Source organism: Pinus tabuliformis, chromosome 5_1 (assembly GCF_031772625.1).
Source record: "Pinus tabuliformis cultivar Carrire ecotype Pingquan chromosome 5_1, CPIR1, whole genome shotgun sequence".
In the NCBI taxonomy this organism is placed as follows: Eukaryota; Viridiplantae; Streptophyta; class Pinopsida; order Pinales; family Pinaceae; genus Pinus; species Pinus tabuliformis.
In genome coordinates, this window is record NC_142305.1 from 749678610 (window position 1) to 749691154 (window position 12545).

A 12545-nucleotide genomic window follows, 5' to 3' on the forward strand; every position below is an offset into this window, starting at 1 on the left:
ATACGATGGTGCATCTTTCATATTAGTTATGAAGACTACAACAGACACAGAAAAGTACACAACAGCCATGATTATTCAGTAAGTGTACAAAGGCTCCTGTGAAGAACATCCAAGGAGGAAAATACACGTAAGGGAGATGAATATTGATCCATTTTTACCTACTAAGCTCAAATGTCCTAAACTGTTTGAGGTAGAGGATAAAATAAATCCTGTCTTGCTTATCTATGATGAAGTGGATGACAGACAACAATTTTGATGGCCCAGCAGATGGGCAGTTTTTGAAACTTTAAGTTTTCAAGCTTTAATGATTGTAAACAACTTCTTGTTCAATTTTTAGTGCAGGCTTAATTTGACTCCATGCCCAATGGATACTAGGCAAAATTTTTTAAGCCAATTTTGTATGAAGGCAATGATCTGCAGGTTCTTGAGACCTCACAGGGAGGATCTCATCCCCAGAAGGAGCCAGTGTTAGCTCTGCTATACGATTCAGTGTTTGCAGGCTCAAAGGTATCGTGGCCATGTGGGTTTATGCATGTAAGGAGCGCACAACAGTCTTCTCACTATCTCTTCCTTCATATTTCTCATAAACTCTTAGCCCTCTGTTTCTCTGTTCCTCGTATTTCCCTATTCCCTTGCTTAATTCCTTTATTACCCTGCTGCCTCTATTCTATCTCTATAAACTCTCCATAACCCTTTTCTTTAGTCCTGGGTGCTTAACACATGACCTAAGCATATAACCTGGCGCTCTCATATAACACCCCCGCTTGGATCTCCACCATTGATCGCATCCGATCTAATGGTGCCCACGTTCTCTACTCGCACATTAACTATTGTGCACCTTCCCCTTCATCTGACCATCCATCGCTAGATCGACGGCAGTTTCTTCCCCTCATCACGTGATCTACCCACCTATTAACCCGAGGGGGCAGTGGTTTTGGCTATCACATGTCATGTTTTGATTGGATCGCGCGGTGAGTTACGGATACCACCCGACGTCGATAGGCGTTGCGGGGAATACCGCCCGCCTCCCAATACCGTTTTCCCATGCGATAATGTTCATGCATCTTCCGCGTGTGATCACCGTCAGATTTACCACTTCCAGATTCAATGACCCTCGTTTTCCTCACCTGTCCACCTCCCGATAGCCTCCAGGATCTAATCTTCGTCGTTCATCCTCGCAATCCAACAACCCATATTTGATTCCCTCTTCTTCTACAATAGCTTCTACAAAGCGTCTCCTGCCATCGATCCACATGATCCAACGGTTGATTGTTCTCCTCTTGTGCCTGCCTCCGCCATGAAATCTTCATTCCTTTAACTTGTTTTATGCACCTGAAGGAGGAAGGAGACCAAAATTCAGTACTCTGCGTGTTAAAGCTACAACTACCTGCATTCAATTGACAGCATGGCAAAGGACAAATAGGACGACCTCGAGTAGTGAAAGAGCATTTATCAGGCACGGAATTTAATCCATAATTCACTCCAGCTGCCAGAGAAGGACATCAGACTATCTTAAAAGGTCGATTTTGTCCATTAAAACACTCAGAATTGCAACAGAGACCCATTTCATATTGTAAATGTGGTTGGTGGCCAGTTATGACCCCTCCACGCATAGCCTAGCGGAGATTTTTGTAAACAAACTCTATATATACTCAAAAGACAGAATGTAATAGGTTGATGAGTGTTATTCTGTTGTAAGCTTCAACTTCTGGAGATTGTATCTACTGTGTAACCTGTAGCTTGTGGTCTGCATTTCCAGCTAATACAAGCTTCTTTTGCTGTTGATTGCTCCCTTTCCACTTCTTCTTCTTCTTATTCCAGGCTGTGCCTGTTTTGCATTTATTCATGTGCTGTTAATGTTTAGCATTAGAGGGGCTGTCATCCCACCTCTATGTTAGGATTTAGCATGTATCATTGAATTTTTTTGCAGGTTTATGTTATTTTAGTGCCAGAGAGCTGTCATCCTGTCTGTGTATTAGAAAACAGATTTATAGACCTTTTAACTGGTTGTAGCTGGCCATCACAGGGTCCTGTGCATCTGCTGGTGTGGTCAGTCTTCTCCATCATCACATTTTTCTTAAACTATGAGTAGTTGGTGGTCTAAAGCCTTGTAGTCTGGGGGTGTTCACCCATGTCTGGGGTCAAGCACAGTAGAAGTGGTTATCTGGCTTGAATATGAAGCATTTCTCTCATTCATCCACCATTTATCCAACTTTTTGTTGAGTTTGTAATGTTCCCGAGCATATCTGAGATACAACCTAGGAGAGTTTCTTGGGGTGATAACAGGTCTACTATAGGTGAACCATTTTTCAACAAAATATTTTTCGACAGCCAGAAGGTCTGTAGAAGCTTCTTGGGAAATCCTTGGGGATTTCTTATTGAAAATTAATTGATACAGTGGTAAAATAACAACATGACATATTTTATAGAAATCGAGCACATAATGGGATTCCCAAATTTTCTTATGGCTGAGATGGATAGGGTAGGGGTCGTGCAAGGTCCATTTCCAACCCATGATTGGAAATTTAGTGCAGAAACGGATGGCGCTCGTAATGTAGGCACTAAAATAGAATGGATGAAGGTTCTCTGGAGAGGAGGACTCTTTTGTTAATATTCGAAGATGATGGTGGCTAGGTTATCAGATAGGATGGTGGCCCAATTCATGATGTGGGAATTAACGCAGACATCAATAAGAGGAATCCATTCTATGGAAAACTTAGCATTTTTAGGTAACTCGTATAGTCTACATAACATAGAAGCTGCATAGTTGTAGGGGTTCACCAAAGAGGCTATAGGATACATACTCAATTTATCAAATTTGAACTTGTTCTCCAATACTCTCCAGCCCTGAATCATCTTGAGGGGTTCTTCATTCTTCTTCATGAAGTTGGCCATGTATACCTTATCATATATATCGTGAGGGTCAAGTATATGGTACATTTTCTTCAAGTCCTCTTCTTTGAATGACCCCATGAGTTCCATTCTCAAATTCTTGAATTTCCTATCTTCAGTGGTGAGGTTTTCCACCACCCACCTGTATGGTATGATTTTAGCTCTCTCTCCTATCCTATGAAGGAAAGAACAAGCAGCATCCTTGAATTAGAGTCTTGAAGGTCTTATTGAGTCAGTTGTTGCTCTTGTGACAATAATCTTGGGACACTCGTCCTCAAGCCTATTGTATATCACCTCCCAAGCTATTCCACCCTCGTCAGTGCTGCAGACTATATCAGAGAATATAGGAGAAATTTATGTAAGCTCGAACTCTGCAATGCTCAACTTTTTCTATTTCTACATCACCTTCCACAATGACATATATTTTGTAGCTTGCCTAAAATGGATGAGATATATCAACATAGACAATATTTGGCAATTAAGGCTGAAAGCTCTGTGAAAAGAATTTGAATTGTGGGAGGATTTCAAATGAGATATTCAACATTAACTAGCCATAACTTGAAAAATCATTACCTCTCATCGGGTCGCTAAATATTAATTAACCTATCGAACCGCTCATTATTATATTTAAAACACAGTTACTTGCCACGTGTGCTGCCTAATTAACGCATCGCATTTCTTAATGTGAAATGCGATTGCCGATATCGTAATATCACATTTCACAAATTGTTGGAGTATGACATTGTGGCAGGTCTTATTTACTTGCGACATTCATGAAATACGATTTCCATTTCTTAAAGGGTTTTTCTCGGTATGTCGCAGTGGGAGGTTTGATCGCATATCAAAATTTCTTTAAGGTGTTTATGATCATCACATGGAAAATCGCGATTTGCAATTTGTGATGGGGATCCTAAACTTAGGTTGTTTTAAGAGTTTTTTCAAGGCGGTTTCTTAGAGTTAGGATTTATTTTCTAAAAAATTTAAAAAGTGTCCCCATTTATATGTCTAACATTAGCTATTATTATACATAAATGGGGGGGTTGTTTCATAGTACAACAATTGGCAATTCACTTGGGAGAACTAGTTATCTCTGATTGGTTTCTAAAATTTCTAGAACTTTCAAAGTATGAAAATTTATAGGAATAATAATTACATGAGTTATAAAGTAAACAACATTTCCCTAGAATCATAATCACTTACCCAGACTATTTATTCAACTACTTTACCCTTTATAGTGATAAAAATACAAATGCCTTCACCAATCAATACTAAGATTTTAAAGAAATATAGCAGGTGTCTTTCTACAGATTAGCTTTTTGGTTTTTTACTCATTCATCACAAATACAACCTCTATTGCTAGCAGGTGTTCATAGCCTCGACAGGGTTATCTTTTAACCAACAATAATTCATTGTCCCATCTGAAGCAATCTTCAAAATTGAAAATGATATTCACTTTCTTCCAATCTCATTTGGATCTTGTCTTTTTTCTTTTCAGTTTCTTTAAAAGACATTATCTAGGCTTGGTAACCTAATAATGACAATGCCAATTACTGGTTGTAACTAAACTAAAAAATATGGCTCTTGATGAGACCCCCTGTCCTTTGATTGATCAGATCATTGGCTATTACCATGTTTTGGTATGCAGTTTTGGTAATATCAGTTTAATTATTTCCCTATGGTCATGGTAAACAAGCTCATAATGAGACTTATCATCTTCTAATTATTTTATATTTTATAATTACCCTCTGAAAATGGAAGGTTTTATCAGATGGGGTGAATCATTGGCTCATTTAAGAATTTTTTATGATAGTGATAGAGTTTTAAGATACTGATCTGCAGAAAGTCCTTACTAGGTTAAAGATTCTTTTCTTGACCGATAACAACACATATATACTTTATAAAGGTAAGGGTTTGTTCATAGAATAAATGTTTCAGCAAGATAAAGTTTTTCAATAGAAATCAAGCTTACTTTGATACTCAAATTTCCTAATTATTTATTTAAGTTTTCCTACTTATAGAAGCGAAAAATAAAACAAATATTATCAAAGATTTTATTTTGAAAAAACAAAAGTAAATACTACTTAATTTTTATTTTCCTAAGAATCTTAAAGGGGATATGCTAGAAAATTAGAAGAGGTTATCTTCTAGGAAAAGTATTTTTTGAGAATTTACCCATTAACGAACAACGGATTTGTCCTTCCTGACACGTCTTGTAAAATAAATGTTGATTGACCAATTTTATTGATGACTTGGAAAGGGCCAAGCCATAGTCTTTGGAATTTGGTATGTTTACCTTTTTCCTCATGTGCTTTGTCCCATTTCAAAACCATATCACCTACTTCAAAATTTTTATGACTTGCATAGGTTCTATTAAAAGAGGCTTTGACTAATTGCTGATTATGGAAGTGGGTTGCTTTAGCCTTTTCTCGTTCTTCCTTGAATCTAAGAATCTGGAATTGTCTTGCTTGCAGAGAGGAGGAAGGCTTTTCATTTATGAATTGCACTATGGTGAGAGATGGAATTGTTTTGTTTGTGGGGAGACCAACTTCTTTTCCATAAACTAAAGAAAAAGGAGAAGAACCAATGGAGGCCTTTTGTTTAATTTTGTCTGCCCAAAGAGAAAATGTCAATTCTTTGTGCCAATTCCTATGATTTTGGTCAATAGTCCTTTCGATGATTTTGATGAGGTTTTCATTTATTGATTATACTAGTCCATTACCTTGTGGATAATAGTTGGCTGAATAATTTAATTTAAAACCTCTCTTCAAAGAAAATTCTACAATTGTGTTTCTAGAGAAATAAGATGCATTGTCAAACATTAAAGCTGTGGGTAAGCCAAACTTGGTAATTATGTACTGATCAATGAAGTCCGTTACGCTTTCTCTATTAGCTATCTTTTTGGGGATAGCTTCTACCCATTTTGTAAAATAATCAGTAGCTGTAAGGATGTATTTGTGTTGCTTGGAAGAGTTAGGAACAATCTCACCAATTATATCTAATCCCCATTGTTCGAATGGTTGTTGGATGTTCACTGATTGCAAAGGGAATACTGGCTTATTTTCTCTTCCAGCTGCAGATTGACAGGTTTTACAATTTCTTGCATATTCATGCACATTCTTGAATAGTGTTGGCCAATAATAACCTACATGGAGGATTTTGTGAGTTGTAGTATTTCCTCCAAAATGTCCTCTAGCTGATCCATCATGTAATTCCTGCATGACCTTTTCAGCTTTAGTTTTTTCTGAGCATCTTAAAAATACCGAATCATAATTTTTTCTAAGCAATACGTCATTTATTAATTCATACTGATTTGATTTCAACATTAAAGCACACTTTGTTTTATAATTGAGATGGATAGGGGCATATCCATTCTTCAAATAAAACTTCAAATCAGCATATTGTGATTGTGCATCATTAAGGCTTACCTCTGAAATATCCAATTCATTACCTTGGCCTTCTTCTACTAATAGGTGAGAAGCTCCAGTTAACATCCTGCAAAAACCTTGGCCCCTAACAATTTTTGCTGGCCTGATTTCTACATTGTACTCTTGAAGTGCAGTAACCCAATTAGATCTTTTCTCTCCTACTTCTATTTGTATCAATAATTTCCTTACTACAGGGTAAGGTACTACTATTTTTGTATGGGTTTTAAGAAGAAAAGGTTTGAAATGTTTCAAGGGTTTAAAAACAGCAAAAGTCCATTTCTCAACAACTGAATAATTTTACTCGGCGCCTTGCAAGTTATAGCTGAAAAAAGAGATGGGTGTCTCGATATTTTGTTCATTCATCTGTGTTAAAATCGGTGCATATGATGTATCAGATGGAAACGTGTACAACACAAAAGGATTGACAAATTCAGGGATTGTTAAAGAAGGAGCATTGGTAATGAATTTTTTAATCAACTCAAATGATTCTCTTTCATCTTTGCCCCGTTTGAAGACTTTGCTTTTTCTTATCATTGCTTGAAGGGGTAGGAAAATCTGCAAAAAATCTAGAACAAATCTTTTCACAAAATTAATTTGGCCTAGGAACGATTGCATGGTCTTTTTTTTATGTGGGAGAGGAATATTTTCAATGTCTTGAACTTTATCAGGATCTATAAATCCCTTTCTTGGACAATACAAATCCAAGGAGTTTGTCTTATAGTAAAGAAAAAAAAAAAAATTTGGATTTAAGGAAATGCCATATTTCTTGCATCTTTCAAAAATATGCTTCAGGTCATTTAAATGATTGTTTCTATCCTTAGAATAGACTCTGATGTCATATAGGTAAATAACAATTGATTTATTAATCAGAACTTTGAAAGCAATATCCATATCACGTTGAAATGTAGCATCTGTGTTTATGAGTCCGAAAGGCATCTTTTGATAAGCGTATGTTCCCCATTTGGTCCTGAATGTTGTCTTTATTTTGTCATCTAGATGTACAAGAATTTGGTTGTATCCCAAAAATCCATCTAGAAAAGGCATTAATTCGGAACCTGCAACCGATTGCAATATTTGCTCCATAGTAGGCGGAGGAAAGTTATCCTTTTGACAAGCTCTATTTAGATTTCTAAAATCAATACAAATCCTAATATCACTATTCTTTTTCCTTACAGTGACCATATTCGATACCCATTTTGAGTGTCTAACTGGAAATATTAGTTTGGCTTTGAGGAGCTTGTTTAATTCAAATTTGATTTGACTTTCAAGGTTTGGGTGAATTTTCCTAAGCTTCTATTGTACTATCTTTTCATTTGAATTAATTGGTATGGTATGTTGAATTACAGAGATATCATAGGCCTTGAGATCTTCATAATATTAGGCATAATCTTTAGATGATAAACCAAGACCTAGGTTGACATTTTGAGGTTTTTCAGTTGACCCTAGGTTTACCACTTCAAATATCAGAGTGGAACTCTACATTTTGGAGTTGGTAGTTTTCTTGAATCTATCCTTTAAATCATAGAGATCTTCCATCTTAACTACAAACTTCAGAATTGGGTTTTGATCTTGTTTATGGTTGATTTGTAGATCATGCTCATGTTCATGTATGGTCTGTTCCTCATACGACCCTTCTGATGTAAGGAAATCGTTTATATCTACATCATTGTTAAACACTCTCCAACTTGTCACATTATTGGGAATGGATGGCCTAAAAATTAATTCTATTGAAAATCTCTCCAGACTAAATTCTTCAGAAGGTATAAGCCTAGATGCCACAATAGTAAGTAAATCAGCACTTGCGTTTTTGCAATCTGGGAACTGAAGAAATGTTAAAAGCAGTGAAATGAGAAGTATGATTCTGGGAAAGAGATTGATAATGTTTAAGGTGCTCAGACACATAATGAATTATATTTTTTACTTGTTTAACAATTATTTCAGAATCCCCATATACTTGCAAATATTTGACATTAAGGTCAATGGCTTTATACAACCCTTGAATTAATTCTTCATATTCCACAGTATTGTTGGTGCATTTAAATTCAAGTCTATAGGGTAACATGGTTTTCTCTCCTTGCGGGTTGATTAAAATACATCTTGCACTTGCACCATCTTTGGATTTGGAACCATCGAAATAAAGAGTCCAAAATAATGAATTGTCTACAATTTTATCTACTATATTAAAACACTTTGAAGCATCTGTTTGTGAAAAATTCTCTATTTGAGATACTACAACATCGTTCGGAAAAGGGGACCTATGAGCATTAAAAGATCCTAAAAATGATGCAACTGAGTAATTATCAATGATATTATTGGTGAAGGCAACAGGTTCATTGCTTCCCTCAAGATCAGTGGCTATGTATTTCATGAACTTTTCTCGCTCTACTCTAATTTGATTTGGTTTAACATTGTGTGGTAGCCACATGTGAGACCAATCACTTGCGAAGTATCCGTGCAACTTTTCAGACCAATACCTACTTAGAATTAAACCATAAAATTCAGGGATATTAGCCACAGCATATCGATTATTTGTGAAACTTTTATATTAGAGGAAAGCCTAATTGAAACTGATGTTATTTCTCCAAGTACCTCTACTTCTGTCCTATCCAATTGAACTATGTGTACTGTATATTTTTTAGGTGTAATATTCAATTTGGTGCACACGGTTCTTGGCATAATATTTGAAGAGGTGCATAAATCAAGAAGGCAATTATGACATTTCTGTTGAAAATCTCATAAGTAAGAAGAAATGGAGGAGTATGAGAGATAGACCTATCACCTATCAGGACTAAATATGTCAGATTTACTTTGTTTGAATATGAGGGGGGTTTTCCCATATAGTATACAACTTGAGTAACTACAACAGATGGCAGAGGGGATACAGGAATTGCCTTTAATTCTCTTAACAGAATTTTTTGTTGTTGCTTGAGCTTACTGAGTTCATGCAAAGAAATGTTTACTCTCATCTTTTCCATATCTTCGACTATGTTGTATTCCACTATGTCTAAGATTACCAATGTTTTGGAGGCATTTGGAGGATCTAGTGGAATAGGATCAGTTTGACTAGTCTTAGACTTCTTACTTACTATTTTCTCCTTTATAGGAGTAGCAGTTTTTTGTTTCTCATTTGTGATAGACATATTAGGACATTTTTTACTTTTTGTAGTTACTGGCATAGCTTGTTCTTCTTATTCAATTGGGAGAATGAAATCCCACATTCCATTTAATTCAACCTCTTCTTCCATTTCGACTTCCCCTTCGGCTGGTGAGCCTTCTTCTGTCTTTGGATCATATTCAGTATTTGAAATAATATTGGGTGGTTGCAATGTAGAAGAAGGGTTTCATTTAAATGAGAAAAAAGGTTTCTTGGGAGTAGAGGATTCTGCAACCTGCTTTTAAATTTTGACCATTTCATTGGAAATTGTTTTTAATACTTTTTGAAGACCTTGAAGATCGAAAGGGTACTTTGAAGTTTTCTTTTTGGAATCATCCTTAAATGTTACTTTCTTTTGATTTCCTTTCATATGTCTATGATGTCTTTTCTAAAGAAATAATCCTTCTTTCTATAGAAAAGGTTTATTTCATGTTTTCTACAAGGGTAGCCTTATTGGCTCTATCTAAAAAAATTGAAATATTAGAAGGAAGAGAGGATATGTACCATTCTATTTGTACATCTACTGCATGTTCTGAGGCAGTTGGGATTTTGTTTAGTAACTTGTTAAATATGGAGTTGAAGTCTTTAATCCTTTCATCTGAGTTTGTTTTTAAGTTATAAAGATCATTGATTAAGGATACAATGGTCTTGTCATCACCAAATTTTTCAAGAAATACTTCTTGAAAAGTATCCCAGTCTCTTTTTTTTTGTAAGCTAGGGAGAGACCTTCTTTTTCTATTATCGAAAATTGAAATCACTACATGCTCGTGGTGATCTCAACCTACCCCGAGGGGAAACCGGGTTTATTGACCACCTTAAGTTTTTGATAGCTATCCAAAAATAAAAGGTTCTCATTCTATCTTTCCATGCTTTATACACATCACCCTTATGGCTATTAAAACTGTTTTTTGTCTGCATACTAGAATAACAAAAAGTTCTACAGATAACTAACTATAACTAGAAAGGTATTTTATAGAAACCTCTATTTATCATGCTTTCTCTACTGGTTCGTTGTGCCTGCCTATTGCTCCTTCTCCTTTTCGAGTCCCAATCCACTAGCTTGTAACTGCTGCTGAATTTTGTCCATCTTCTTATCCTGCATGAACAAGGTGATTTGGATGTTCCTTAGCTCCTTCTTCAGATTTGGTATCCCTTGGGATAATTCTGCCATTTCCATGGCTACTTGTTCCATAGCCTTGGCAAGTAGTCTCTTCATAACCCAATAGACATGAAGAGATTGTTTGTATAGTGTCATGCGACCACACGTATTGCCTGGATCCGAGAGAAGATATTCCCAGTCCTCTAATTCTGACTCCAACTGACCATGAATTGCCTCCTCTTCCAGCTGCTTGATAATCCTCCTGATTTTTGGATTGGTATTTTCGCAATAAGCCCTTTCAGCGAACTGCACTTTCCTGCCTATAGATTTCTTCACCCTCCTGACATTCCCTGTTATGCTATCCTCTCTGATTCCTGTCGTTCCTCCTCTTCCTTTTCTTCCTTTCCCGCTTCTCTCTCCAGCTCCTCCTCTTCTCCTATATCCTCCCCTGCCTCGCCTTCTTCTCCCTCCTGTCGGACTTCCGCATTCCCCTCCTTCCTCCTGTTCCTGGTAGCCCCCTGCGTCATCTTTTCCTCTTTTCAGAACCTTGGCCCTTCCTAACCTTCCCATCCTGCCGAAACTCTCACTCCCTGGTTCTCCCTTCTCTCTATCAGAGTCGAACATCTCAATGTCATCCTCTGAGTCATCATGGATTGAGAGAATTTCCTTCTCTGTATCCACCTCCATTATTCCTTTGCCTTTTTCTTCTCGGTCCCCTTGGCCTTGGTTTCCTCCCTCTGCCTTACTCCTCATCCATCTTCTTGAGGTCATTCTGCTCCCCTCAGCCATATTCTCCTTGCACTCTAACTTCCTCCTCTCACTTACTACTCTCTCTTCCAGATCCCTAATCATCCTCCTTCTTTGTTCTGTGTTCGTCGTTGCTTTGCCAATTTTCCTCATTCTTCTGTATGCACCTTTCCTGTTCCTTCGTTTCTACCACCTCTTCTCGCTTATACCTCCCCTCCTCCTTCGCCTCTTGTGGTCTGCCTCCCTTTTCATCTTTCTACCCATTTTCTTTGTGCTATCATGTCTCTGTCTAGTCCCTGACACCCTGACAAATCTCCCCTCCTCCATCGGTACTCTACCACCTCCTCGCCTTGAGATGATATCCCTTGCCATGATCCACTTGTCCTCGCTCATCATGACCTGATCAGCGCCTGCTCGGTCCTACTTGCTAACCTGTCAAGCATTAATTATCCTATGCGTTGCCATTCTCATCCCGATCGGGAGTCCTTTAATCATCCCCTTATCTGGTAACTGATTCATTATGGTCATGGGTGATTATGTTTTTAAGTTCTACCCACCTCGAGTTATTCTCTATTGAGGACCAGCTGTTGTCCAATCTTCTAACCGGTTCTTTACTCCCCCAATTCGCCAAAAGGTCTGCAGCCCTATTCCCTTTTCGCCTCACATGGTTTATAACTTTATATTCAATTCTCCTTAGTAGCCCCACTATGTCTTGGATAATCCCCGCTGTCCTCCAACTTTTAGCCACTTGCTCCCATCTCTTGCCATCCCTTAGTTTACAGAGCATCTCTATTGTTACCTGCGAATCTCCTTCTATCTCCAAATTCATGTATCTATTCCTCACTGCTATCCTTAACCCCTGATGCACCGCCCATAGCTCTGCTTCATTATTCGTCATTTCGCCTCCCCATTCCGCAAACACCCACCTTGTATTTTCCTTGTTGTCCCTAAAGATACCCCCAAAGCCTACCGGCCCTGGGTTTCCTTTGGACGCCCCATCAAAGTTCAGTTTAATAAAATTCTCTCCGGGATATCTGAATTGGTTAGGGCTCTGGGTTTGAAATCTTATCCTATTCTCTTTTCTGGGGTAGATCATACCAAAGTCCATATTTAATTTGGATACTATTCTCCTTTCCTCCTGATTCATTTTCCAATCCTCCTCTTCCCATGCCTCATACAGAACTGTTTCTTTCATCGATTTACATATTTTCTCCCATATTCTTGTAGG